The sequence below is a fragment of the Neofelis nebulosa genome, chromosome 14 (assembly GCF_028018385.1).
Source record: "Neofelis nebulosa isolate mNeoNeb1 chromosome 14, mNeoNeb1.pri, whole genome shotgun sequence".
Classification (NCBI taxonomy): Eukaryota; Metazoa; Chordata; class Mammalia; order Carnivora; family Felidae; genus Neofelis; species Neofelis nebulosa.
This window is the reverse complement of record NC_080795.1, coordinates 74,976,236-75,001,167: the sequence shown is the minus strand read 5'-3', so window position 1 is coordinate 75,001,167 and position 24,932 is coordinate 74,976,236. Positions and strand designations below refer to the sequence as shown.

The 24,932-nt window shown below is 53.6% G+C and overlaps 1 protein-coding gene and 1 long non-coding RNA gene across 3 annotated transcripts in view; one reads left to right on the top strand and one right to left on the bottom strand.

Annotated features, from left to right (window-relative positions):
• Positions 1 to 24,932, top strand: part of ST3GAL1 (ST3 beta-galactoside alpha-2,3-sialyltransferase 1) — a 92,948-nt gene that overhangs the window by 11,146 nt on the left and 56,870 nt on the right. For both annotated transcript variants that reach the window (XM_058699148.1, XM_058699147.1), the window contains exon 2: positions 6,001 to 6,135. The gene's annotated coding sequence lies outside the window, so the exon portion shown is untranslated. The remainder of the gene's footprint in view (positions 1 to 6,000; positions 6,136 to 24,932) is intronic.
• LOC131494675 (uncharacterized) lies at positions 6,033 to 9,463 on the bottom strand. Its single transcript, XR_009253542.1, has 2 exons — positions 9,313 to 9,463; positions 6,033 to 6,299 (listed from the first exon to the last, which is right to left on the bottom strand). It is a non-coding gene; the product is annotated as an uncharacterized LOC131494675 (long non-coding RNA).

Below are 24,932 nucleotides of genomic sequence, written 5' to 3'. Positions count from 1 at the left end.
CACAGTGCTTACACCACAGCCTCCGAGACCACCCCTGCCCACGGGCTCCTGTAGACCTCCCTCTGAGCAAAGCTGGGTTGCATTTTGTGAATTCTGGCGGCCGTCTGCCCTTTTATCCCTCCGGAGTTTCTGCTCAGGAAATACCGCGTTCTGGACATTTCGGGCTCATTTAATGTTCTAACCAGGGCTCTGCGGTCATTATTGTTATCAGTGTTTTGACAGTTGGGAAAGCTGAGGTTCATTAAAGTTGGCCGTTGGGCCTGAGGTCCCCCAGGTTGAGTCGGGCGGGGTTGGGGGGAGCTGTTACACACCCCCCCCCCCATCTCACGTCACCAGATCCTGCTGTGACACACCCACGTGGCAGACGTTTCCTGGGTCCAGTGTGTCTGGTCTGACCACCCGCACTCACACACCCCTGCCAACCTGCCCCCCACCTCCCTTCCTTTCCTTTTATTCTGAAGAATCAGATAAGAGGCCAAAAGAACAAAGCCCCCCCCTCCCCCCCACTTCACCAAGCCATATTTCAAAGGGCTATAAATAGGACGGTTAATGGTGGCACTCCAGGTCACATTCAGCTCGGACAGACTCTGAGTGACGCCAGCCCTGTCCTCTGGCTCAAGGTTTCCATGGTCAGCACAACTTTGCTTTCTTCACTTCCTTCCCTTTTTCTTTCTCCCTCCCCCCCACCCCGCCCTCCTTCTTTCCCCTCGTCCACAAACTGTTGTTCAAAAGTACATAGTTGTGCCTCCCTAATTAGGCTGCGATTGCCTGGAAAACAGACACAGGCATCTTATTTCACAATCCCTCCTAGATCTGAGCGCGATTCTGGGCAGTACAGAGAAGCCGGGAGGCCCAGAGGAGGCTGCTAGGCCTCCAGCGTCTGTCTCCCTGCTCTGAAGGCGAATTCAGGTTCCCCAGCGAGGAAGGCCGAGGGGACACCTCCGGGAAGGCCTGGGGCCGGAGGGGGCGGCGAGGGCCAGGAGAACACGGGCTCCGGGGCAGAGTGTGGGGGACACCGTTTGTCATCTCTGAGACTGGGGCAGGTGACTTCCATGTCCGAGCCTCAGTCTTCCCACTGGTGCTCTGTGGCCGCACCACCCATCTTCCTGGCTGGGAGTTGGGCTCAACAGAACAAGAGAGGAGGGGGCATGGGGGAAAGCCCCAGAGAACAGACAGTCTTCAAGCTGGAAGACGGTGGGATCTGGTGACAGTGGCAGTGAGGGTGGAGAGAGCCAGGGCCCAGGGGACTTCATGGAGGAACCCTGAGACGGAAGCAGGGCACCCCCCTCCCTTCGTGTGCTTTGAGGAAGCGGGTTGTAAGAGAGGAAAATGGCAAGGTTGCGGTTTGGGGGTTCTGAGCAACCTTCAGTTTTTCATAGTGAGGTACGACCAAGGATTCTTTACCTGCTTCTAGAAGGAGGCGTAGCCAGACCTGAGTTGTTGGAAAACCAACAGACTGAGGCTCGCGGCGGATGGGAGGGAGCGGCCAGGTGCTCGCAGGGGTGATGGCCAGCCGTGTTTGGGGTGTTTGCCTCGGTGAGAAGTTCCCACGTCTTCATTTCTCTGGGCTTGGAGAACAGACTGTACTCGTTGCTGGGAACCAGAAGCTGAAGCCGCTGCAGAGCTGGGAGCCACCGATGATGTTAGGGAGCCCAGAGCAGAGGTGCAGGCCAGTGAGCCGCCCCAGCCCCCCTCCCCAACTTACACATCTGTGGGGTGTGAGGTGGGGAGACGACCTAGAGCCCAGCTGGGCCAGAAGGCGAGGAGACGGGTCTGTGTACGAGGTGACCCTGACTTTGAATTGCACCTCTGCCCCTTGCCTAACCTGCGGCCTTGGGCAAACGACCTCAGAGCGTCAGTTTCCACATCTTTGAAATGGGGGTCAGCCTGCCCCCGGCCACCAGAGGACTGCTGCGCAGACCGAATGAAATCATGCACACAGGCTGCTTAGCCCGCTGCTGGCCTCGTCGTCCACATCCATCCACTCGCTGTCGGTAATCATAACGTCTCCCCGAAGCTGCCAGACCAGCGCCTGGCCTCCGAATTCAGAAATCCACTCGGTCGGAGAAACCGCCCCCAGCTGAAGCCCTGTCAGACGGGGAGGGGACGCATGAGAGGACAGCCCTCCCAGGACAAGCGTGTGTACTTCCTGCCAGGTACAGTGCCCTTCCTGCCAGCCCGCCAGGCTGGGGCCGGCTTCCTCAGCCCCTGGGCCGCGAGAGGGGAGACACGACTGCCTCAGGAAGGGGCCGCTCAACTCCTCTACCCTGGAGCCGGCCCAGGCACCCGTGGCTCCCCTGCCCTGCACCCTGCTCCCAGCTGGCCAGCAGCCCTGCTCTGGGTACCCGGCTCCTACTCCAGGCGTTTCTGGGTCATCTCACTGCCCAGCTTCTGATCCGTCCCTGCACCTGCCTACATCTGGGTCACCCGTCCCCGTGGCAGACAGATCTGCCCGTCTCTGTGGTCATCTCACTCTCCACGGTCGTGATCATCGTGTTCCGGACAGGAACTCGGATTAAGAAACCACCCACTTGTGCACTGACAGGCTCCCCCCTGGGGTGCAGGGTGGCGCGGCTGCCTGCTGTGTGCCCGCACCCCTCCCCACTGGGTGGGCTCCTCACTGGCAGAACCCAAGAGTGTGCTGTGGTCCCTGCCAGGGCCGAGCAGCGAGCTCGACGGGCGCACCCGAGGCTCAGTGAGCGCCATCGTGAAGTACGCCGTGCTAGGCAGGGTAGGAATTGGCTTATCACTCGGCCTCCAGTCTTGACTGCGACCTTGAACGAGTTGCTTAGCCTCTTCAAGCCGCCAGGTACTCATCCGCAAAATGATGCAAAAATAGTTCACATGACATCCTTGTGAAGATTAGCAGAGTGTTGGAGAACAAAGGGCTTAGTTTGGGAAAGTGCCCGTGAGCCATTACAAGTGGTCTCGGAGGCTCTCACTACTGCGAGTTTTACTTCATTGCCGTTATTGTTAAAGTGATTTCACGTTGGTTTTTATCCGCTTGTTTCGCAGTAGAGCCTTGCAAAGTAGTGGAAGCAGGTGCGGTGTCCGTTTTACTAAGGAGCAAACTAAGGCTCAGAGAAAGGCCGTTTGTCTATAGTCACACAGCCTGGCTTGACCGGCCTCTCCTGGTCTGTCGGCACCTCCGGCAGTAAGGCAGATTATTTTGGAGTATGACATGGCCACCGGCCTCTGGGAACAGACTCCTGTACCTTCAAAGGGCAGCAATATTACTCAGCCGGGTCCAGTGTTCACGGTTATCCGGATCATCACTTCTCACGTGGAGGAGAAAGCCGTGATTTATTAAGCGAACCGGCCGCACTCCTCCAGGGGTGATGCAGAGTTTTGCCTCCAGCCCCCTCCCCTGCTCCCCAAAGAAACAAAATCAGAGAACAAAACCCCCTGACAAGATGTATCGTGTTCTATTGCATGATGGGAAGGAACGTCAAAAAGAACGTCAGGGGGCTCGCCGATGGTGATGCTCTGTTAGGGGTAAAGAAGGAATGACTTATGGGCCCTCATCTCCCACGTAGCAGATAGAGTTGGTGGACGTGTTTCTTGCTTCCAGATCTCCTGGTTTAAACCCAGCAGTTGGCTTCTGAGGGCCTGGGCCAGGAGCGGCTACCAGTTGGATGGATAGAAATGAAAGGGCGAAGGCCCGGGAGAGGAAGGGTAGGGAAGCACGTGGAAGGGTAGGGAAGCACGTGGAACGTAGGGAGATGCAGGAGGGCAGGGTGCCGCGGAAAGAGAACCACCTCGGAAGAGGTTTTCGGGGCGCGTGTTGAAAAGCAAAGGCCAGGAGAATCTCCGTGCATAATAGCTAGGGTGCTCCCTAGGACCAGCAGGTGCAGAGTGGGGTAGTTACCTTCTCTGCGCGCTTAGCGCCCCAGTTGTGTGTCAGGAGCTGAGAAACGGAGGCCACGGAAGGTGGGCGACACCTGGGGGACAGCTGTGGTTTGGAAAAGCCCCGCAGTTGCAAGCTCGCCAGGTCAGGGCCAGGAATCCCGCGCAAACGAATGAAGGTAAGCACAGCAAGCCGCGGGTGCCCGACGGCAAGGTGGCTAACCCAGCTTGGAGTGTGGAAGGGAGTATGTTAAAGAAAACATCTCGGACGGGTGACACGTGAATGTTTCTGTTCGTTCTCTCACTCAGGAAACAGGAACTGACTTTGTCCCACACGGTAAGCCGCGTGCCAGGTGGTGGTGGCAGAGTGACATGTAGCACGGGCACCCCTGTGACCCCAGGGAGTTATCAGGCCAGTGGCGCATGCTGTTTGGGAGCACAGGGAATTCTGGGCGGTGGCGGGGACTGGCCTTGTCGAGGCGGCCGGCAAAGCTGTCCCTGGGAAAGGCCGTCGATACTGAAATCTAAAGAGTGTGTGGACAGCACAGAGGGAAAGAGGAAGGTGCCAGCTGGTGATGGGAGGGAGGAAGGTCGGGGTTGCAATTTACACGGATCCCTCCGGGGGCCGCCAAGAGCAGGGAAAGGCATCAGAGGAGGTGGGAAAGGCAGGTCCAGTCAGGAGGCTGGGGCGGTGAGCAGCTCACCTTAATTCTTCTTTCAGACAACAGGGGCTGAAAAGAAAGTTCCATCCCGGGTGCTTGCATTTGCTGTGACACTGAGCCCCAACTGCTGTGGCTCAGGCCACTTCGCGTGTCGTCTGTGGCCACATCCCGCCCCCTCAGCGAGCTCCAAATAGAACCTATTTATTGTCAACACCAGGCGCCTTTAGACAAATCGTGGGTCGGTCTGTAACTAAATCCTGTTGACCTTACATCTAAAATAGCTCCTTGAACCTCCCATATCTCCTTTATCCCACAGCCCTGCCTTAGTTCTGGCCCTCCTCCTCTCTGGGCAATCACCCACACAGGCCGATCTTTCGTTTTATTATCGTGAGGATTAAAAGAAAAAAAATGAAACCCAAGTTAGTTAACATATAGTGTAATAGTGACTTCAGGAGTAGAGTTCAGTGATTCGTCTCTCACATATAGCAACCCCAGTGTTCATCCCAAGAAGTGCCCTCCTCAATGCCCATCCCCCATTGACCTGTCTTTCTAAGTTGCAAGTTAATCGTGTTTTATCACCATTGCCGGCAGTGTTAAGCTTACTTGGTGATTGCATCGGTGAGCTTTCCCTGCGTAACAGGCAGCTCCAAACCTTAGTGCCTTAAACAGCAAACACTTGTTATCTCTCCTGAATCTGTGGGTTGATTGGACGCTCCTTGTGGTCCCCGCAGCTTGGCTGGGACTCAGTGGGGTGGTCCACGCACTGGGCGGGGGGGGGGGGGGGGGGGCAGCCGGGCTGGCTGGGATGCCTGGAGCCTCTCCCATGGTGTTTGTCCTCCTCCAGGGGACCAGCTCAGGGGCCAGTATGGCCCCAGAGTGATTCCTAGCAGCGAGGAAGGGGAAGTTTTGGGCGCAAGCGCCTTTGAAGCTTTTTGTCTTTTGTTATTGGCTCACTGGCTAAAGCAAGTTACATGGCCAAGTTCGGATTCAGAGGGTGGAGAAGTGGACCTCAATTCACGTGGGGAGAGGGAGCAAAACCACTCTGCAAAGGAGCGTGCGTACACAGTGGCCGGAGAAAATGGGAGGGGCCGTTACCGTACGCACCTGTCCTGGCGGCTACGATGAGGACAGTAGAACCAGACAGAATGGGGGGTGTCCCCTTGGGGGCCGCTCTCTACCCCTCACTGCCTTTGTCATCTTGCTCAGGGTTGCTCACAGGAGCTCTCCCAGCTCCAGCTGCCCATCCATTGAATGGGAATGATCCTGGAGACCACCCCAGGGATTTCGTGAGACAATGTGTGGTCGGTACATCTCTCAGTGCTTGGGGCACAGTAAGAACTCAACTGAGGGTCTCTGTTCTTACTCAAGGGTGAGGCCTTCCCAAACCATCTCCCACCCGGCCTCCCTGGTGCATCCTAGCCCTGATCTCGCATACATTTTTCTTTTCTCGTCTTCCTCAGACAACTTTTCTCCTCTTCCTCTTCCCTTCCAGTTGGGACCGTTTTCAGACTCCACCTTTCTGACCTGGAAATGCCAGAAGTGATCATCATCGCCAGGGGCTGTGGCGAGCAAACGTTTTGAGCTTTGTGGCCAGGACCGGAAGTGGACAGTCCCTGGGCATACTTAGGTAAATGACTGCCCTCTTCCCCTTGCACGAGTGAGAGGTATTGTCTTTTCTGGTTTCTTCCGTAGAACAATCTTGAGTCGCGGAGGAGAGATGTCTTGTCTTGATCTCTTTATAATTTGGCCTGCCCTCCCTGGGGACATTCCGTTAAGAGGGAAGGCTTTCTCCTAAAGGGAAAAATGTAGGACCGTTAGGATGTCAAGTGACCTCTTTTTCTTGAAAGGAAAGCCTTCTGTGTTTTCATTAAGCAAGTACTTAAAAACCGGATTGGGAACAGCCTCGTATGACCAATGCCTGCCATCTCAAAGAAGGTCTGGAATGACGCTGTGCTGGAGCGAGCATCAGCAAACAACTATGACCCACAGGACAAAACTGGCCTGGCCATTTTTTATAAATAAAGTTTTATTGGTACCCGGCCACACTCCTCTGTTCAAGTATGTCTGTGGTTGCTGTCACAGCACAACAGCAGTGGTGACAGAGGCTGTGTGGCCTGAGAGCCTGAAATATTTAGTCTGGTCCTTAATGGAAAAAGCCTGCCAGGCCCTGGACTAGAGTTAAGCTGTCCGCAGGTAGCCACTCCATATACAGCTATTTAAATGTTAATTCATTAAAATTAAACAAAATTAAAAATTCAGCCCTCACTCAACACTCACCACATTTCAAGTGCCACATGTCACCACATGTGACCCACGGCTACCATTTTGGACCGTGCACATTGAGAACGTTTCCATCGGTGAGGAAGGCGGGCTTGGGGAAACTTTGATCGCCCTGCCCTGGGCTGTCTCTCTTCGATCTGCCAGTGTTTAACACAGCTTGGATATCATGGCAACCACTGTGGAAGAAGGAAGGCTGGGGCATGTATTTGTGCGTATGTGGCTGTTCTATATGATTATTGGTGAGGACATCTGTATCTGTGTCTACCTGCCTGTCTATAAACATGGAATTGCTTTTAAAATTTCTTCGGACAGCCAACCTGTGGCTGCTGTATATAATTCCATGTAAAAACTAAGCCGCTTGGACCTTAGGATTTATCGGTTTTATATATACAAATAGGTCGATACAAATAGGAGCCTTTCTATGGTCGTAGGAAGGTCAGACACAGTATGGGGTCTCCTGAAAAGGGGAAGAAGCAATGGCCATAGTGTCTCCATAGGCTGAAGATAGGGGCAAGGGAGGTGAGAAACGAAGAGAGGAGGAAAATGAGCTAAAGGTATGATTTCTGTGAGTCTTGAGAGAATGAGGAGTGATGGGGACAAAAGATGATAGGGAAAGGACTGTGGGTTTACTTTTAAAGAACGTGTTACACACATTAATGATGACTGCGACCTTATCACATCCCAGAAATGGTCTGAGCACAGAAGACCCTTGGGGAGAAGCTTGGACTTGGCAATAGTCCCGCCATCTTGGATGGGTCAGGACTGGGGTATAATAGGAGGTTCCTCTTATCGAATAAGGCAGTGCAGTGCAGAATAAGAGGCCCAGTCACTGAGATGCCCAGTGTTTACGGATGGGTCTGAAGAGGGAACAGAGAAGAAACTCTAGGTATCCAGGAGGTCTATAGGCAAAGGCCCTGGGTTGTGTCTTTAGGAGCTGGGCTTAGTCGACCTTGGGTTGCCCAGGAACTAGCAAGAACAAAGCAGAGATTCGGACGATGGCAAAAGATTGAATTGATATGTGTCCGTACGTGTAGATCTGAATGGGCCCTACCTCTCTTCTCTTGGTTGGTCTTCAAACTCAGCACCGTTGCGGGTGAGGGCTGGAAGCACCTGAAATGGGTGTTTCCATAATGGACCTTCAGACGATGGAGTTGAACGCAGATATGAAGTAATTAGAAGTCACAGTAAGAAAAGGTATTGAGTTTTGTGTAGTTAGTATCAAGCACATCAGGGATAACAGGGGTGATGGTGATGACATTGACAGTGATAATATCATCTATCCATTTTCAGCTTATTATGTGCTGGGTACACTGTTCTGGTAACAATGATATTATAAGAGCTTCAGATTATTGTGCTAAGCACTATATTCACTTTTTCTCAGTATGTGGACCCAGGGTATTCTTTTCAATTGATTTTTTTTCAATTACTTTGTCTTGATATAATTGCAAATTTACAGATAAGTTGCAAAAAACAGCCCCCCCAAAATTCCCGGGGACCATTCACTCGGATTCCTTAAGTGTTAACATTTTATTATTTTTGTTCTATCCTTTCCTTTCTCCACTTTTTCCTAAAATCAGAAAATTCTTACAATGACGATACAACTAAGGCAGAAACTTAACATTGATTTGCTACTATTATCTGATCCTTAGACCTTATTCAGATTTCAGCAGTTGCCCTCTGCGAGGTCCTTCATAGCAAAAGGAAGCCCATTTGGTATGTGCCCTTCTTGGTAAACTTCCTTAGCCTTACATTTCGTGACATTTTTGACATGTTCAAGCCAATTATTTTTCGGACTCTCCCTCAGTGTTTGATGCTCCCTCGTGATCCGATTTAGATTTTATGCTTTTGCCAGGCATCCCACAGGCATCCCACAGGGTGTCCTGAATGCCTCACATTGGAAGGCTGATGCTGGGCTGTCCCATTCCTGCATTGTTGGCTTTATCAGTTGGTTAAGGATGGAATCAGCAGTTGGTCAAGGAGCCTTGGATCCTTTCGGTGGAGAATGGCATCTAGAAATATCCTCTGGTCACAAGATGTGTCCATTGCTACTGAGGTGGCATTGCCTCTAGGCCCTCTGAGCAGGCAGAGCTGAGAAATGGGCAGTGTGTGTGTGTGTGTGTGTGTGTGTGTGTGTGTGTGCACGTGTATACATATACATTTGTCATACATATACACACATCCGTATTTATAGACATGTGTATACGCATCTGTATATACACCCGTGTACGTCATATGTATGTGAATATCCATACATAGGCACATCATCGAGATCGTTTCTAAATCAACTGATGTATTAAAAACACCACGAGCGCACACGGGAGATGCTGGCTACAATGTTCTTGATACCCACATCTGTCTTCCTGACGCTGAACAGTCACCCAGGCCCAGTGCCAATACCACAGACCATCCCATTTATTAAACTATGGATCAGGCCCTGTTCCAAACTCTTCCCTTACCGTGACCGCTCATAACAGCCCAGTGGCCCAAGTATGGATGAGGAAACGAGAAAGGAGAATTAACTCACGCAAAGCGACACGGCTGCTAAATGTGGCAAGTTTACAGCGGGTGCCTGTTTGCCTGTTGGCACTGGACCAGATGGCCTGGGGAGACCCCGCTGCCTCGGATGAAAAGCCGAGCCAAAGGCGGGGCAAGTGTTCGTCCCCGTGGATCCAAGACTGCTGACACCCAGAGCAGCAGGAAGGCGACAGCACGGTGGTGGTCACTTCCTTCACTCCCCAGGAAATGTTTACAGGCGGCGTCCCTGATGGAGTCGCGAAACACACAACAGGGTGTGCAGAGATGCACATGGGGTGCAGGAGCGTGCAGCCGTGGGGGACTGTGTGTATGTGCGCACGAGCGTTTTCGTGGGGGGAGGGGTGTTGTGTGGCTGCTCTCCTGGGCTTGCAAAGACCTTGATCAGGTTGAGGGTGTGAATGCGGAAGTGGGCGTCTCCGGGGGAGAGGGCATTTCCTGTCTTGCAGTAGGGGTATTCCTGGCCCAGTTGCTTAAGCTCAGAGGCTTTTGTATCCCTAGCTCCCAGCAGGACGATGGTAGGTTGTGAATTTGACGAATGGCTAGTGTGAATAGCGTGTGCGTTAACAACGATTCCTGAGCTCTTTCTGTGTGCCGGGCACTGTCCTGGGCAGACAAAGGGAGCTCACGTCCTAGCAGAGAGTGGGGAAGAGGAAGAGACTGGCAGTAAGCAGGCACCTAACCATGCGGGCGGCAGGGCGGGGGGACAGGTGGGGACGGGTGTAGGATGCTGGTCCAGGAGGAGCTGTCGGTGGAACCCAGTGACACCGCCCAGAGGAGAGCACAACAGTGAAGGTGAGGAGGCCCCCGATCAGAGGACCCACGGGGACTCCTCCCTGGCATTCGCTCTGGAAAGCCAGGCCCGTTTGCTCCAGTGTATCTTTTCAGGCTCGAAGAGCCATGTAAGTGGGCATTATCCCTCAGGACTCAAGCATTTCCTCCAAAAACATAAATGTTATCAGCGGGCCCAGAGGCGGACTGGAGGCGAAGGCAGCCTCACTAGATAAGAGGCAGTGTTGGTGGTCAGAGATACGGACAGCAGTGAGACCCAGATGGAATTTCTATTGCTGATAACCTTTAAGAGAAGAGCAAGGGTTGGGGAACAGGGGCTGTTCCCCTGGAAGAGAGGAGACCTGGGGGCCCCGGCATCTGAAGACTGGCCAGCACCTTGTACCCGACGATTTTAAGGAGGGCGTCCTAGCGGAGTGAGTAGAATTAGCAGAGAGGTTTCGGTTCAGGCTGTGTTTTTCCTTCCTTCTCATCCATGCGTTCGTTCGTTCATGCATGCATGCATTCATTCATTCATTCATTCATGCAGCAGAGGCTCTGGGTCCCTGGCACTATGCCAAGCACCCAGCCGGGGTGACGGGTGGGGAAGGAGGACAAAAGGGGAAGACAAGAGCTCTGTCCCTTGAGATATTAATACTTTCATGGGAGAAGCAGACAAATGAACAAGTCAAGAGTGTGCGCACTTTCAGTTCCGAGTGTGGGGAGGCCTGAAGCTAAAACAATTTGGGAGTTCTCTTTGAGAAATAACGATACGAATTATGAGTTTCAAGTGAAAGACAAGCCCCAGCTAAGTGGGGTGCTGCCAGGGGCTGGGGCTTAAGCTTCCCGGGGCCGGGACCTCCTGCGGCGTGGGTGAGAGTGCTCTCTCTCCCGGGGTACGCGGAGCACAGGGGGTGCCTTACAGCAGGAGGCTGGACAGAGCTGGGCAGAAAGGCTGGCTCCTTAGGTCCCCCAAGCCCTTGTTCTTGGGCTAATCCGTTAGGGCTAAAGACCTTTCTCTTAGACTTTCAAAGGCAATTTCCTTGCTGTCTACAAGGGATCTGTCTACCTTATGATCCCACTTCCAGGACTGTTTTCTAAGGAATCACCTGAACTTCGCGAGTATAAGTGCTGACAGACTGTTTGCCAGAAGGTCTGACTGCGGGTCACGTGCTCTTCTAAGAGCCCTGCGCATTGACACATTTAACCCCCCACAGCCACCCTGGGGGCTCCCTGCTCTGTTTCACCAGAGATGGGACCAGACCGAGGCACAGAGTGGCTAGGTAACTTAACCGCGGATGCACAGCTGTCAGCAGGTGCGGGAGCTGGGCTTTCAAGCCACGTGGTCGGCCTCTGGAGCCCAGTCCGCTTGCTGTGGTGCCCGTCCATCCATGATCCTCGCTGCCTGATTCCTTTATAGCAGCGCATCAGAGCCAGCCCGAGTGGCCAAGGTTAGGAGAAGGGGCCAAAGTACGGTCCCAGAACTCGTGGATTGTGGATTGATCCACACAAGGAGCTTTAGCGACAGACACATCACAGGGCTTGATTGCAGGTGCGGAGGTGGAACACAGAGAAAACGAGAGTAGACGTTAACTGCGTGTTAACAGTGCTTGAAACTCCCTCTCAGCTTCCCCCCCACCACCCCCCGCCCTTCCTGGACAGGCTTATTCGCAGGTAGTTTCTGAGTGCCCGACACTGGAGACGCAGCGGTAAGGAGCTGAGACCTGGTTTCTGCTCTCATGCCGCTTACAGGGCAGGCTTCTGCTCTCTCCCTCTGCTCGCACTTGTTCCCAGCACATTGCACGGCATATCTTCCTGCAGCCCCCATAGATCCCTCACTGGTCCTGGTGCCCTTGGAACCAGTGTCTCCCTGCACCTGTTACCTCGTTTGTAAAACGGAGCTGGGGACCCACACACCTTCTGGCCCTGGGAGCGCACACTCCTTACGGTTGTTGAGGGAGGCGCACTTTGCAGGCATCATTAGTATCTTCTAGAAAGGTCAGGCACCCACAGCTGAGACCGGGGCAGTTGCAGCAGCACATGGGCCTCCCTGGGTGCTCAAAGATCCAGTTCTGGTCGACAGCCAGGCTGGAAGGGGGGAAGCAACAAGCCACAAGCCTCACCCCAAGCTCGCTGTGACCCCGCACCTGCCAGCCGCGGGCCCTTAACCTGCTGAGCCTCATCGTTCCCTTGAGAAGATGCGGCTGGTCCCACCCGGCAGGCGAGGTGGACCCCACAGGGATACGAAAGCTCCGAGGGTTCACTGGAATAGATCTCAGGGTGGACTGGGCCTGGCGCCTCCTCCGTCTGTCTCTCTCCGGCTCTGTGACCTGGATGCCCGTTTGTAAGGAAGACAGTGGAGCACCCACCTGCGAGGGCCTATCGGGGTAAGAGGGTGTGCACAAAGCGGGGCGCGGTGCCTGGCCCGTGACCAGTGCTGACCCCTCACGTCTGTGGTTATTCAGAGCTGAGCCAGAGCCGGGGGGCCGCGGGTGAGCCGTGTGGCTGTAGCAGAATTTCTTCCACGGGAGGGTGGACGTTCTGGGGTAACCCCTGCGGCCAGGCCCCGTGGCCTTGATAGTACTCGTGCCACAAGAAGGGGGGCCACCAGATGCGTGGAAGTTTTCTATGTGATTCTGGAAGCCAAGCCCCCAGATTGAGTTGGCCTCAAATGACTGATGTTTATTCCACTCGTGCCCGGATGGTAAACAGTTGGGCATTTACCAATAACCTTTGTTCCTAAAGGGCATTCAGTCATGTCCTCCCTCTTTTCAGTGTCCACGTCCCTAATGGCCCTGGGACAGAGTCCACATTCCACAGCAGGACACAGCTCACCATGACCCAGGCCCCACCTGGGACCCTGGCCTTATCACTGCCCCACCCCACCTTCTGTGAACCACAGAGTAATTTTAAGAATACTATTCAGAGTATTAGAATGGTTTTTTTTTTTCAATGTTGATTTATTTTTGAGAGAGACAGAGTACAAGCAGGGGAGGGGCAGAGAGAGAGGCGGACACAGAATCCGAAGCAGGCTCCCGGCTCCGAGCTGTCCGCACAGAGCCCGACGCGGGGCTCGAACTCACGAACCCTGACATCATGACCTGAGCCCAAGTCGGACGCTCGGCCTGCCGAGCCACCCAGGTGCCCACGAGTGTAGGCTGTTAAGACAGATAGTCTGAGTCTAAGTCACACTTAACTTGCGTACTGTACCGTGTTGGGCAGGCCACTTAACCTGTCTTGATCTGCATTTCCTCATCTGCAGAATGGACGCAGAAGATGTCAGTGATGCGAGCCTCATAGGGTGCTGTGTGAGCATTAAATACATTAATATATGTAAAAACGCTTAGGACCCTTCTGGACACACAGCAGTCCTAACTGCCGGTGCTGTGTGTCAAGTACCCTTCTGTGTCAGTCTCAGCCTTCAGACTGCCTGGGGCGCTCCCCTGGGCCCTGCTGCTCCTAGTGAGCCCCCGGGGACATTGCCCCTGACCAGAGTCAGTGTTGTGGCGGGGCGGCCCTCGTTAGGGTTAGGGTTGCAAATACCTCTCAGCAGCAACTATGGGGAAACCTTGGGAAACAATAGGGTTTATTATTTACCAATGCTTGAGGGTACACAGCACTGCCTGGGGCCACACGGGGAGGTCACCAGGAGAGAGAGGGACAGAGAAGGAGTTCTGCCTTTATTGCTGTTGAGGGTGGGGCGCTACGTTTGTGCAGTTTTCCTCTTTATTGATGAGTTTATTTATTTATTTATTTATTTTTTATTTATTTTAATTTTATTTATTTTTGAGACAGAGTAAGACAGAGCATGAACAGGGGAGGGGCAGAGAGAGAGGGAGACACAGAATCTGAAACGGGCTCCAGGCTCTGAGCTGTCAGCACAGAGCCCGATGAGGGGCTCGAACTCACGGATCATGAGGTCGTGACCTGAGCCGAAGTGGGACACTTAACCGACTGAGCCACCCAGGCGCCCCTATTGATGAGTTTAAAACGTAGAAGCAGGAATTAGGGCACGGGAGGGGAAAAGTGGGGTCGCTCGAGCCTTCAGTTACATCGCTCGAGCCTTCAGTTACATGGGCACCCAAGGCTTTCTAAAAGCGGAACTTGATGGGTGGGGCGGCCTCTTGTTTAGGTTTTGTAGCTGGCCTTGCATTTCTTTGAGACAGATGTCTTTAAAGCGTTTAGGCAATCAAAGCTTAACAACAGGTGCCATCACAATCGAAAAAGCCAGTTGTCAGGTACTTGAACTACAGATAGTAGACACAGATGGGGCTATGGCTATAGATACACGTATGCAGATATAGATATATTCTATGTTTATCCTAAATAAATTCACTCACCATGCAGCCTCCAGGACTTGGAACTCGCGGTTTGCATATGCACATCTCTCCACCTAGAACACCCTTCTCTTTGTACCTTCTTTTTTTAAAAATTTTTTTAACGTTTATTCATTTTTTTTTTTTTTTGCGAGACAGAGACAGAGTGTGAATGGGCGAGGGGCAGAGAGAGAGAGAGGGAGAGAGGGAGATAACAGAATCCGAAGCAGGCTCCAGGCTCTGAACTGGCAGCATAGAGAGCCTGACACGGGGCTCAAACCCACAGACTGTGAGATCATGACCTGAGCCGAAGTCGGATGCTTAATTGACGGAGCCACCCAGGCGCCCCCTCTTTGTACCTTCTTGTTTAAATCCTCCCTCTTCAGAACTCAAGGGTCACCCCTTCTGGAAATCCTTCCCCCTAGCCTGTCCCACATCCTCCCCCTGGATCCCCAGGAATACCCCTGTATGTGTCTTGACCACACTGCCTGCCATGCATGGCCTGTGCGTGTTTTCCCCGTTAGATTGGCAGCTCCTGGGGGAACAGGACTGTGATTCGCTCTTCACGGGGACTTAACTGAAAACCCACCCGTGCCGGGCACGTCTCTGTGTCTGCAGGACCGAGAATGGATACGTGAAGGCAGGCACAGGTGACCACTTGTGCCGGGCGCACAGAACCAGCCCCGGCTGCCGGTTTGCAAAACATGTGGTACAGCTAGGTGACCACTCTCTGGGCTACTCACAGGCTTGGGTGCCCTTGGGGATTATTTCTCTCTTCTTCAATACCCCCCGGGGATCAACCAGCCCTCCACACTTCTTGTGACTTCTGCTTCCAGCTTTCGGAGTCCTGGAAGTGAGGGATCCCACATCTGGGGGCTCAGTGGTCCTTTAACTTTGGGATTAGCCGCTATCTCCGTGCTGCCTACAGCTCAGCCTGTGTGCCAGCACGAAGAGCTGCTGATTATAGATGTACATGCCTCAGGTTAAGTTAAGCAAACACACCTGCCGCAATAGCCAAGTGTACTTTCTGATCTGCATAATGGGGAGGAAGAAGAAGGACGTGGGAAGGAACCAAAGCCAGCCCGTCCGAAATCCATTTGGCAGGCACCGTCTTGCGGACCGTGTAAGTCCCAGGGCTGTGCCACCGTGTTGCTCAGCAGTCTTCACGTAGGCACTTCCTCACGGGCACTGAAAATGTCCTCTGTGTTGGGAGATTGGCCATCAGGAAAAGAGAAGGAAGGGGAGGCTTTGGGGCAGGAGGGATGGACGCGTTCATTCTGTTGGGTGAATAGAATGGAATTGGCTCTCTGCACTTCCAAAGCACAGCAGAGGTGCAGTCACTTAACTCGAACCTCCTCGAGGGCAGGGGCCATGTCCTTCCCTGTTGCGTCGTCAGTAATTGGATGGGGTTGGGGGGTCTCTCAGGGGGCGCTTCTGGAGTTGACACGAACAATTGTCGCATTGTGTGGTTGTGTAGTGTTTCATCAAGTGGTAGTACGGTATGGCTTAACCATTTCTTTTGTTTTAATGTTTATTTATCTATATTTAGAGAGAGCGCGCACATGAGTGCAAGTGGGGGAGAGGCAGAGGGGGGCAGAATCCCAAGCAGCCTCCGTGCTGATCTCAAGAACCGTGAGATCACGATCTGCGCCAAAATCAAGATTCGGACGTTTAACCGAGGAAGCCACCCAGGTGCCCCAAGCATTTCTGTTACTGCATATTTCTGTAGAATACATGCATATAATATATGTATATATGTGTGTGTGTATATATATATATATATATATATATATAACATATGTAATATATCATTATCATCATCATGGTTATAAATAATATTTCGGTGAGCATCTTTATGCTTTTAGCATTTTCCTTCATTTGAACTATGCTCTTCAGATAAGTTCCCAGGACAAAGATCCTGAAAATGTTTTTGCCACCTGTTACCAGCTGTGACTTTGTTTCGGAACAAAGAGAGGAAGGCAGACTGGGGGACAAGAGCTGAAAGCCCATCCCTGCTGGGGCTAGGGAAAACCAGGGCCTGGAGGCAAATAGAATGGGGTCTGGGGTTGGCAAGGGGGTCTCCTTTCAGCTGGGGGGGAGGGGAGGAGATGCAAATGAGGAGACAGGAAGTCCAGACAGAGAAACCTGCTTCTGGTAGGAGAGAGAGGGGGTCCTGGGGCCCCTCCTTTCTTGGGAGCAGTGTGCCCCGTGATGGGGGAAGGGAGGGCACTCTGGGCCATGTGCAGGTGGGACTGGAGCTTGTGAGGTGCCTGGTTCATCTGTAAAACTGGGGTGTCGGTAATTCACAGGGAGAAATGTATTTCTGCTGCACAAACAGAGATCCTGACATTCTGGGCGCCTGCGACATCTGCAAACCCTTTGCTCTGGTTTCTGGGCACCGTGGGCTTCAGGACATTTGTGGAACTCCGGGGTTTGAAGGTTCCACAGGTCTTGAAGCTCAGAGTGCCATTGGCCTGGGAGGGGCACAGAATGCCCACATACCGTGGAAACCGGGGGGGGGGGGGGGGACGGAATTCCAGAATCCCCTGGGGAGCCAGAGAGCTCTGGCTCCAAAGTCATCCCTCTGAAATAAAAATAGTCAAGAAAGACAAAGAATGCACGGGAACCCACCCACAGCAGGAAGAGGCATATTGGCCGTCACAGCATCTGGGGAGCCTTCGGGAATTTTGCACGTAGGGGCCCGGGGTGCTCTACATCCTGCACGGACAGTCCTTCACGGGCAGGAAGGGTCGGCCTGTCCCAGCTGCCAAGTGCAGCCTCCCCAGGACCCTGCGGGATGCTGGCGTGGGGCAGCGTGGCATGGTCCATGGTTCATAAACTGCCTGTGTTCAGACTCCTTTTCATTAAGGACTCCTTAAACACTACTGATGGTCCCAAAGAGCATTTGTTTACGTGGCTTATATCTGTTTGTTTTTTTTTTAAGTCTTTATTTACTTATTTTGAGAGAGCGCACAAGCAGGGGAGGGGCAGAGAGAGAGGGAGAGAATCCTAAGCAGGCCCTGAGCTGGCAGCACGGAAGCCCCATGCGGGGCTCGATTCCGTGAACCATGAGATCGAGACCTGAGCCAAGATCAAGAGTCGGACACTTAACCGATTGAGCCACCCAGGCGTCCCAACACGGCCGATGTCTGTTAATATGTTCCAGGTTGGTTATTAAAATTGAGCTGTGCTTTTCATATGTATTCCCTCATTTAAAAATAACAATAGTAGGGGCACCTGGGTTGCTCTGTGGGTGAAGCATCCGACTTCAGCTCAGGTCATGATCTCATGGTACGTGAGTTTGGGCCCCACATCGGGCTCTGTGCTGACAGCTCAGAGCCTGGAGCCTGCTTCGGATTCTGTGGCTACCTCTCTCTCTGCCCCTCCCCTGCTTGCGCTCTGTCTCTCTCTCTCTCTCTGTCTCTCTCTGTCTCTCTCTCTCAAAGAAAGAAAAATACATAGAGAAAATAAAAATAACAATAATAAATTAATCGCATGGTAGCACAAATATGAAAAACAACTACTTTCCAAAACAGAAAAGTAGTGAGAAGACTGGTATGGTTTTACAAATCTCTTCAGTGTCTTAAACGAAAGCAGCTGGGTTCTCCTCTCTGCTTCTGCATTTGATCTGTGGTAAAATCCCTGTCACTCACCTCTGGGAAACTCCCCTGTACCTTTGTGAGAGAGGGAAAAGGAAATGACATCTTAATATTATTATGAAAATGGTTTGGCATCATGAACTCCCTGGAAGGGCCTCGGTGACCCCCAGCGGTCCTGGAAACATAATATGAGAAGTGTGGGTGCAGAGGTTAAGAGTATAGCTTTTCAAGCAGGCTGCCATGGGAGGGGGGCTGTCACATCCCAGGTCCACTTGGAACCAGCTGAGTGACTTTAGAGAAGATACTTGACTTTTCTGTGCCTCACTTCCATCCTCTATAAAATGGGACAATAGGACCCATTTCATAGGATTGATATGGAAATTAAGCAGTGCCAGGCACATAGTAAATGCTTCGTGTGCTATATAACTTGGTGCACATATACATATACATGCTATATGTGTGTATATATGTATATACTGTACATGAACATGCATACATTTGTGTGTATACTATATATAACACGTATCATATACATACTGAAGCCAATAAAGTATTTTTAAAGATACTACAACAAAAGTCACACGCTTCAAATTTTTCTTTAGTGTTGATTTTTTTTGAGAGAGAGAGAGAGAGAGAGACAGAGCCCGAGTGGGGGAGGGGCAGAGAGAGAGGAAGACACAGAATCCAAAGCAGGTTCCAGGCCCTGAGCTGTCAGCACAGAGCGTGATACGGGGCTCGAACTCACAAAGTGTGAGATCGTGACCTGAGCCGACGTCCGACACTTAACTGACCAAGCCACCCGAGCGCCCCCAAAGTTGCTCATTTCACATCATTTCTAAGAATCAGAATTTTAAACACAGCCATTTCTTAAGGCGGTATGTCTGTCCCCTTACTGGGGTGAGGGAGCCTTTGGGCACAGCCATGGTTGTGCACAGGGAGCGCCCCACGGAGCAGAACCGTAAGGGCAGGACCCAGATGAGAGGTCAGCTGTGCAGCCCTAAGGCCGGCAGACTGCTGCTCCCCTCTGCTTTGCTTGCCTGGAGACCAGAGCGAGGGCTCGGTGACGACTTCTGACTGTACACCTCCTTTTCTCTTCGTCTGTTTGCTGGTGATGCAACTGTCTTCATTTGGCCGCCCAATTGAAAACGTCTGGCCACTGGGCAAGACAGAAATCAAAGCAAGAGCCTGAAGTTCCTGGCCCAGGGATTTCCTGAACCCCCCCCCCCCCGCCCCCCGCCTGTACCTGATGGATAGCACCGTGCTCGGTCGGGGGCGCCTCGCATGCTGGGAGCCTTGTCCCAAAATACTTTTCTCTGGAAGTTCACGGTGTGAGCCTTACAAAGGCATATGCATCCCGTTAGCCTTTGGAAATATGTGCATAGGTTCAAAAAAGTGACAAGATAAAAGGTTGGCTTGGATTCTGTCCCCATTGCATTGCACCTGTGTGAAGGCATCAGGGAGGTTTCGCCCTGAAGCCTTTTCCACCTGCTTCTGTGCAGATTGCTGCTCCCCACTCTGGCTCATTCATTAATTCAATTAACAAGTATCCGCCGAATGCTTCCCCATGCCAGGTGGGCTTCAGAGAGCTGGGAATGCCTCCGTCAACAAGCAATCCCTTGTGGCGGAGGGGACTTCTGATAAAACTCCAAAGTTGGGAAATGGAGTCTCATGTTTGCAGGATGGTGAGAAGTGCTCAGAGGGAGTCATCAGAACACTGCTGGTAGAGGGTGGCTGGGGCTGGCCATGCTCCAGAGGCTTGGAGGAGGGGAGAGCCTTGTCCATGTGGCACCATGGGACACCATGTGTCCCCATGGGGGAACAGCCATCGTCAAACCCTAAGGGGGCAGGAGCATACCTGGGGAATCTGAGTGGCAGACACCCTGGGGAGCCCCTGCAGAGCGAGTGAGGGGCTGGCAGATGGTCAGGGAGGAAGCGGGAAGGCCCGTCGTAGTGGCCTCCCTGGCCTTCGGGTGACCAACATCTCCAACTGTGACACCGTGCTTCTCAATGGACCGCAGTGACCTCCTATGGCTAATTCCCTAAGCTATTCAGATCACAACCTTGCCTCCTCTGGGAAACCACTCCTGTACCCATCTCAGGGCCCGGACCCCTCCTCTGGGCGCCCATGACATCCCACGCGGGCCTCTAGCCTCCTGTCCCCCAACTTCAGATGCAAGTTAATCTGCCTGCCCGTTGGTCTTCCCATCAGCTGGGTCTTTCAGTTGTTTGCCTGCCAAGTGGTCCTGAATTTCATGACCTCCTGCCTCTGTTGAGGAGCACCACCATCGACCCCCTAACATCGGACCGGCTAGGGTCCCCTGGGACCCTTCTCATCCTGTCTTCAAATGGAGCTGCTTCAGAACCCTGCTCGCGTTCTCCCCGGACCCCTCCCGGGCGCTCAGCCCGTGCTGCCTGGCATTTGCCTGTCGGATTCCCCTGCGAGATGCTAAATTCTACGGGACAGGACGGGGTCCACGTCTGAAAGGGTGGCCTGCACTCCATGTGTGTTGCCTGCCCTGCGGCTGGAGAGCCGGGAAGTCCTTCACTGCCTGCTCTGGTCCGTCAGGATGCGGACTGGCTGCTCAGGGTCTGCCCCAGAGGCTTTGGTGCCTGGTTCCTGAACACCCGTTGCCCCCTCCACCTGCCCTGTATGTACGTCCAGCTCAGCACCTGCAGGGTCCATGTGTCCTCACGTGAGCTGTTCCTCTGCCAAGAGCCCCCCACTGCCCCCTGCCATTTCTTCACCCAGCAAGTGTATCTGCCCAGCTCCTGCCATCCCTGGAAAACTCACTGGTGCCCCATCTGCTTTAGTGCTGGCCCCTGCCCCTCTGTTCCCAGTGGCACACCGTCCTCTTATCATGGTGGACTGAGGGGCTAATGCGCCAGAAGGATTCATGCGGCCCCACGCTTGCAGGGGCAGCAGATTTGATCTTTAAAGGGCCAGATAGTAAATATTTTCGGCTTTGTGGGCCAGATGGTCTCTGGTGTGACTGTTCAGATTCTGCCATTGCAGAGCAAAAGCAGCCGCAGGCAATGCGTAAGGTGAAGGGGGGTATCATTGTGTTCCAGTAAGAGTTCATTTACAAAAACAGAAGCCAGGCTTGACCCGGGGATTGTGGTTTACTGACCCTTGGTCTCGACTCCATCTAGGCTGTAGAGGGAAACAGCTGGATTAGCCTGTATGATGCACCGTATGCGGATTTTTGTGTCCCCCCCACCCTCACCGCTGGATCTGGGCTCTTTGGGAATGCACGTTGGGTTGAACGGAGCTTTGCACCCTCAGTGACCAGCACGGTGCCTGGCACAGGGCAGGCAGCTGGGATACGCGAGTGGGTCGGTGAGCCAGGGGATGACTGTGTCACAGGTACTGAGTCTAGTCCTCTGGGCTAGGCCCGCGTCTTCCCTCCAGGCGTCTAAGCCGCCCCCCACCCCCCCCGCCCCGGGCACTCAACTAAATCCCCTCCTCCAGGGGCACCATTTCTGGAATGATTTTATTGAGCTCCGGGTGGGGATGGGCACAGTCCTCTGGAGGTCGCCCTAGGAGGAGTCTACTCAGCCCTCTTGACCCTGACATCTGGGAATGCCTCTCTTCTGGAAGCCAGTGGGCAAACCCACAGATCTGTCCAGCCTTGACCAGGGCCCCCCTGGACTGACCTATCCGCAGAGCTGAGATGGGGGTTCGGGCAGGTAGAGCTTCCTATGTGCTGTTAGTCCCTGGAAAGGAGGCACCGAGCTGTGAGACCCACCAGCGGGTGAGCTGTTTCCTTCCTGCACCGCGATTGTCCCGGGCTCTGCGTGGGCCTTGAGTCCCCACGTACACTGAGGCAGAACCCCATGTGCCCCCCCGCCACACTATCTCATTTAATCGTCATACCAGCCTATGCCCTGGGTAGTATCAATAAAATGAGGATTTTATTTGGGGCAGACCGAGTCACAGAAAAGTAACTTGCCCGAGCTCCCATCATCCAGGGGCAGAGGGAACCACATGGATCAAACAAGCTGCCGCTCCAGCCTCCGACACCACTGCACAGAGAGCTGAAGCGATCTGCCCACGATCACACCGCATTTGTAGTAGAGGCAAGATTTAAAGCTGGGTGATTCGATTTCTAATCCGGTGCTTTATCCACAAGTCCGAACCCCTTCTTTGGCTTTTGACCTGTAAGTCAACAGAGCCAAGGTGCCTCCCTCCCCCTAGAGTAAAACAACCTCTCACCGCATCCTTTGCTAAGAAGCCGCCTCTTCTCCTGGGGCTGACAGTGCAAACACACACCTGAGTTGGCCAGGATGTGTGTCCCGGGCCTGGGATCAGCCGGATCTGGGTTCAAGAATCAGTACTCAGGTGGGCTTGGGCAAGTCGGCTGGCCTCTCTGACCTTCTGTGTTCTCATCTGGCACCGGGGGCTGCATGGCCCACGTTGGCCGGGGTGCTCTGAGAACTGAGCGTGGTGATGTGTCCCAGTGTCCCCGCCCCCCCGACCCCATCACCGCGCCTCTGTTCCCGGGAGATGTGGCCTCCTGTCTCCGCTTCCTCACTTATTCCCGAAGCTTCTTCAGCCCGTCTGCACCCGGGAACTGTGGCACAGCCTGCCCACGGCATTCAGCTGCCAAACTTCAGCCCACGACCGCCTGTGAGTAACCACTCTGACCTCTGACCTCATCCTGGGCAGTGCTGCAAGTCCAGGAAACCACGCCGGGCTGTTTCCACCCCGGGGACCATGGCAGCTCCCTTTTTTGTTCTTGCCCTGTCATCACAGGCTTTTACAGTGGTTTCTCTGTGCCCGGAAGTCCCAGTATTCTCTCCGTTTCTCTCTGACGTGGAATTATATATCAGGAACCCACAGCAATTAGGCTCCTGGCCCCTCAGTGGATGCCTTTTTCTCTGGAGACGATGTCTGAGTAAAAAGAAAGACATTAGGGGCGCCCGGGTGGCTCAGTCGGCTGAGAGTCCGACCCCGGCTCAGGCTGTGATCTCGCGGTTCGTGGGTTAGAGCCCTGCATCGGGCTCTGTGCTGACGGGTCGGAGCCTGGAACCCGCTTCGGATTCTGTGTCTCCCCCTCTCTCTGCCCCTCCCCTGCTCATGCTCTGTCTCTCTCTGTGTCTGAGTAATAAATCAATGTTAAAAAAATTAAAAGTAAATAAAATAGAAAGGAAGACATTAGCTGGTTGAAGCCAACTATATGCTTAGACAGACCCTTTAATGAGACCTCCACAGGGATTTGCTGGCTCTGGATGTGGGGAGGCTTAACGTCTTCATCAACCAAGTCTTCTAGAACAATCTACAGGAACCCGGACCCTGGGTGCTGGCTGGGGAATGAATGATGGCAGAGTGAACAGCACGGGTGGGGGTGTCTGGTGTCCAGGGGACTCCAGGGCTGGACAGAGCTGTCAGCTCAGGAGACCAGGCCCGGGGTTTGCATCCCGGCTGTACCACTTCCAGGCTGGGCGACCTTGGACAAGTTTTTAAGCTCTCTGTGCTTCAGATTTGCATCTGAAAAATTGGGATGAGTGACACGTGTTCAACTCTCATTCAAGAGAGGTATTTTTTTGAGTGGTCAGCGATGCCTTACCTGGGGACAGCGCTGGCCCCACCGCAGGCCTTCGGGAGGTCCCGGGAATCCCCCGAGAGTAGACTGTGCATTTGACACGGAGCAGGGAGGGGGTCTGGCCGTGCGGATATCGGTCGATGGCCCGTCTCTTCTAAGTGCTCTGCGCGAACTCTCGGCCCCTCCAGATGTGGCTTGGAGGCAGATGTCAGTTTCAGCATCCCCATCCCTGCTTTAGAGGAGGGAAAGGGCACAGAGATGCTGAGATCCTTGCCCAGGGGTCCCGGCAAAGATTTGCCAGAGCCAGATTCAGATTCCGGCGACTTGGCCCTGACTCCACGTGCTAAACAGTCTTGCACAGGTATGGGTTGTTGTGACCCGATGCGTGCTATGACAGAGGCGTGCCTGGGGGATGGGCTCTGTTAGTCTTTTGGCTAACGCAGGTCTAGATTCCAGGCTCCTCCTCTGTGGTGTTAGGAGGATCCAAGGAAGGGCTGTGCCCCACCATCTGCCCGCTCTGTGCAGCCCCCCTTTAGTCTGGCCGGAAGCAGGAGGCCCCAGAATCGGGGGGAGAAGGGGGGAAGACGGGAGGGGGAGAGACCGTGGAGCAGGGGGGGGCACAGCACAGACCCATCTGTTTGGAATCAGACGGGCACCGAGCACAGTTGGCCAGAAACCGGTTCTATTTGGCCAGAAAGCAGCGTGGAAACATTCTGCCAAATCTCGAAGCAGAGCCAGCTCTCCTGAGTGGCGTCCTCCTGGTCTCTTGGTCTCTTTGCTGTAACGCTCATTTCCCAGCAGTGTCCACGCTGGAACCCCGGGGACCTCCGGTTCGCACACGAAGCCTGGTTTCCTAGCAGGGGCCGGCCAGCAAGGCGCGTGGCCATTGAATGCCTTCTTGGCGAGGACTTGAACCCAGGCTTGTGGATGCCGGTGCTTGGATCCGGGGTCAGCTGTGCTGTGGGGTAGAACGCTTCAGGTCGGAAGGCGCGAGTCCCATTTACTGCTCTGTCCCCCGACCAGCTGTGTGGCCTCATGCAAGTGGGACGACCTCTCTGAGCCAGACCTTCAGCTATGACATACCGTACGTGATGTGATACATTCCCACAGGGAGGGTATAAGGAGATCCAGCCACAGTGAGCCTGTGTCAGAGCTTTCAGACTCCAGGAGGGACCTGTCTGCATGCCTCAGTGACGAGCACTGAGTGATTAGTGCCGCTAATCCACAGGCTTTTCAGCTGGGCGGTGTGAGGCTGAACGGAGCCCTGGGGAGCGTGGGAGTCGGGGACAGTCTCCCCGTGCCCCCATTCCTGGGAGCCATTTGTGTTATTTTTATTCTTTTTTAATTTTAAAATATTTTGCTGGGTCTGCATTGTCACACGCCCAT